This window comes from Pinus tabuliformis, chromosome 1_1, assembly GCF_031772625.1.
Source record: "Pinus tabuliformis cultivar Carrire ecotype Pingquan chromosome 1_1, CPIR1, whole genome shotgun sequence".
Classification (NCBI taxonomy): domain Eukaryota; kingdom Viridiplantae; phylum Streptophyta; class Pinopsida; order Pinales; family Pinaceae; genus Pinus; species Pinus tabuliformis.
The window spans coordinates 159,137,202-159,141,759 of record NC_142297.1 but is presented as its reverse complement, the minus strand read 5'-3'; positions in this window follow the sequence as shown (position 1 = coordinate 159,141,759).

The window sequence follows — 4,558 nt, the reverse complement described above, 5'->3', positions numbered from 1 at the left end:
ATGACTAAATTAAAATTCTAAAAGCCCTTTTCCAAAAGGGACATGCTATTTATAGATTGATAATCACCATGGTAAAGTAGAAGTAAATTTTCATGGCTAAGAATCTTGTTCCAATTTTTTAAAATGTATATATGTTTCACTTATATATTAATTATTTTTATAATTAATAATAATTTAAAATAAAATTATAATTTAACTATTTTTAATGATTTTTAATTATTTTGATTTGCATGTCTATTTTGGAATATGGCTTCTAAAAATTTAATTTAATTATGAACAATTATTAGGTGGACAATATGGATTTATCTTTCATAGGATATTCTAAAATATTCTTCGTAGTATAGAAAAATCAAAGGCTCACATTTATTTTAGTTATGGATTTTTTTTGTTTTAACCAAACTCATTAATTAAACATTATGTCATAGAATGATTTTTAGAGAATGTGTTATTGATAACTCATTATATTGTAACAAGGCTTATTTATAAATTAAGAATCTTCATGATAAAGTGGGGGTGAATCCCCTTGGTTAAGAATATCGTTACATGTTTTATTTTAAAATGCATGTTGAAATACGTTTTTAGATGTTTATTATGAATTGATGCCTATAGGAATTTACCAACCATTAATTTATATGGCTATGATACTTTTAGTAACCTAAGATGTATCATCAAGTGCATGGTTTGATGTTAATCATGTACTAATAGCTATCCTCATTTACTAGAAATTTAATTTATATGGTTGAGCTACTATCATGTATTTTATATTTACAATGTAAAGTGTTTTTTTTTATTTTAAAATTTTAAAATTACTATTATTTTATTATTATTTTATCTTTATCCTCGTTAAGAGCCTACATGACAAGAAATAGAGGTACCTCCAATTATTGGACCATTTGAGGGAGAGGTTAAATGACTATTCTTCTTTGTCCCTTCATCCAAGTCTAATATTTAAAGAGGACCATCTCTAATAAGGTGATCTTAAGCTTGACGTGCAAAACAAGCATTCAAAAAATTTCAGTGGTGAACTTTGTGTTAACGAACACTATCAAATGTGTATGCAAAGATAAAAGGAGGAATCTTGTACTATAGATCCTTATCCACACACGCTTGAGGATTTTTCCTAAAAGAAATCCAATGACCATATGGAATAATAGAGTTATTGAACTAGCTAATAAAGTGGTTTTCAAATGGATGCAAATGCACTAGGATTGTGGGAAGCATTGGTTAGAGAGGTAATGGACCTAGTCATGGTCAATGAGATTGAAATATACTCAAGGTGTTTTTGTTGGTGTAAGGAATTGTTCAATTGTTGTATATTTATGTTTAGGTGGCCTATGTGCTAGTGTTTTAGGTTCAAATGTCTTAGGCATTAGAAGATTTGGTTATAGGGTAGGTTCAATTGTCTTAGGCATTAGAAGATTTGGTTATAGGGGTGTTTTCATAGATGTTTCTAAGCATGGTGGCAATAGTTATATTTTTTGAGGCCTGATAGAGTACCCTTAAGGTGGTACATTTTACTTAGTTGTTGATTTTGCTAGCATGATACCTAGAACATTGTGTTAGTGATCATGGATGACTATGATTCTTGTAAGCCAATTGGAATGGATATTGAGTCTACTTGTTATGTCATAAGAAAAAATAAAAGTCTCTTGCACTCCTACTAGGGCGGATTGACCTAATGGGGATTGTGTTCGCGATTAATGACAAAATCCTTACAAGGGTGTGGTGGTTCATTTTTCTAGTTTTGATGAGTTTGAGATGGAAATCCAATTTAGTAGTTTAGGATTTCATATTCAATTAGAATGAAGCTCTCATTACTATATTGGAATGCCCATGGGATGACACTTATTAATCAAATATTTTTTCTCCAAGTGCATTGTAATGTGCTTGAAGAAATTTGTTCTTTCAATAAAAGTTAATTCAACTAGTTTCAATATTTTTAATGGAATGATCTATTGTTTGAATGATAAATTTTTAGAGTTCAAAGCATTTTCAAGAAAGTTAAAGTGTGGTGATTGTCGTCTCTTCCAATTTGTAAAGTTTTGTAGTTGTGTCTAGTTCAAACCTAGATGATATCCATGTGTATGGGCCACCCTTTCGATTAGGACTGGGTGATGTTGATGTTCCAAAATTACCATTCAACACGAACTTCTTTTCTGTTTGGAATGGTGGTTCCAACTTCTTAAACTAGGTCCAGTTACCTTCTCTCTGTCTCTGCTGGCTTAAAGTGTGAATTTTATTACCAATAGAGAAGAGACATGAGATCATCCCTCTTGTTCAGCTCAAGAAAGAAAGTAATCCTTAAGATGATCTAGGGCTCAACCAAGCCATAACTAAATTTTGCCCTTATATGAGGTATCTTTTAGAATGTAGAAATTAAAACCAAATGCAAATTTATCTAAGATGCAAGTTCTATTCATAGACTTATTAATGGTGAATGATTAACCAATAACATTAGGAAATAATTCACTTAATGTCAATGGTAATTAAATTAAATTTTTATAGCAGTTTTCTAAGTAAAAAGTTACTTAGAAATATGATTTGAGCTTACGTGAACAAAAGAGAAAATTGATAACAGATCTATAAGGCTCATGAACTAGATAGCTAATTCAAAATACAACCTTCCATATCAAATAATAGTGCATAATATAAGAAAGATTCACATAGATATGCTATTCAAAATGAAATTTGCATTACAAATAATATAATTTAACATTCAAATTTATTCAAACCTAGTCTCTTTGCTATTTTCCTTGTATTGACCTCCAACAATCTCTTACAAATAAAACACTTTGCTATTAAAAGGAAGAGCTATAATAGTGCAAGTTTTGCTTATAATACAAAGTCCAGATTTGAAAAAGACAAATGCTAATGACTCAGATCTGAGATTTTCCTCCTACTTCTACAACTTGAAGATCCCATATAATAGTGCATTAAAATTCTTTAGGTGCAGAGAAGAGGAACCCCCCCATTATCATTCTCTAAAATCTATATTTATAATTACAAATGAAAATCCAAAATGAGAGAATTGTTGGAGAACAAATTTACTCCAACCAATTTTGATTGGCCACAACTCTTTTTCCTTTCTTGCTAGAGCAATTCCATTGTTCGTGGGTTTCTCTTCTTCATCTCCTCAACTACTTTCTTGCCAAAAACCAATCAAAAGTAAATTAAAGTGCAAATAAAAATTAGAATTACCAAATTTGGGAAAACAAACATTTCGAATAAATTTTTTATTAAATAAATAAAAAGAAATTTGAGCTTCCCATTGATCCTTGTAAAGACCTTTTTGGTCACACAGAGCATAATAGAGTGGATTTGCAATCGCCAAAAGTTTTGGAAAAATGAAAATGCAAAAAACTAAACTCAGAAAATTAGTTTTGATTTCAAATTCAGAGCATAATTTTCTGCTAAATTTTAGACTTAGTTAATGATAAAATCTAGTCATGCAACCAGAGTATTTTACATAATGTTATCTATCTAATGAACGAGACCTCATTTGGCCAAGTAAAACTCAATTTATAAGCTTCTAAAGTTGAAGTGTCAAAACTATCATAGTTAGTTGTGGAAAAATGCAGGCCTAGGCTAAAAATTAAGCAAATTTTAAATTAAAAACACTAATCTTAAATTAAATTAACTTTTTATACCATTATAATAAGTTAATCCATTAATTATATATATATATATATATATATATTGGATTAAACTCCATGTAATTATAGGTTAATTAATTCACAAATTATTTAAATTAAATACTAAAATAAATTATTTACACAAAATTTTATTAAATATTAATTTTATTAAAACAATATATAGCTTTTAATATTATATAACAATGAATTAAATAATATATATGAATTAGTGTTAGGTATTACACCAACGAATAAAGTATTAAACCAAACCTCCACGCATAGTATATAACACAAACACATTACACCAAACCATCGAAGTATTGGGCAACAGAAGGTATTGGACATTGGAAGTGGTAAATATCATAATTTTTTTAAGCAGCTGCTCCGATGCTAAAGTCTCGAGGTAGATTAGGCATTCGAGGTGAGAAACATCAGAAGGTTTAATTGCCATTTTATATCAAAGATTATAGTGATATTTGGGACATGAGAGGTGTTAATGATACCAGAGATCAAAATAAAAAAGTTCTGATATTGATAAGTGTTGAGGTCCTATGAAATCTTTCTTAATGTTTTGAATCAATGTTTATATAGTTTTGAAATGAACTTTTGTTAATCTTTATATAATCATGTCTTTTTACTCGTTGAAGTTTATAATAAGCCTATCGAAATTTTAATTTCGGGGAGTTTTTTTTTAAATGGACCTGTGATATGTATAAGGCTTCGATATAAAATTGTTTGAAGGTCTCGATGGAATGAAGGAGGTATAGTGTGAAGGAGGAGGTGAGGAGGCGAGGGGAGGAGTATGGTGGAGTGGGAAAGTTCTCATAATCTATATCCACTTGGTAATTTAAAAATCCAACAAAATTAACTACAACAACTTTGTAATTTTGAGATTTCAGATCTTGTAATTTGTTTTAAATTAGGAT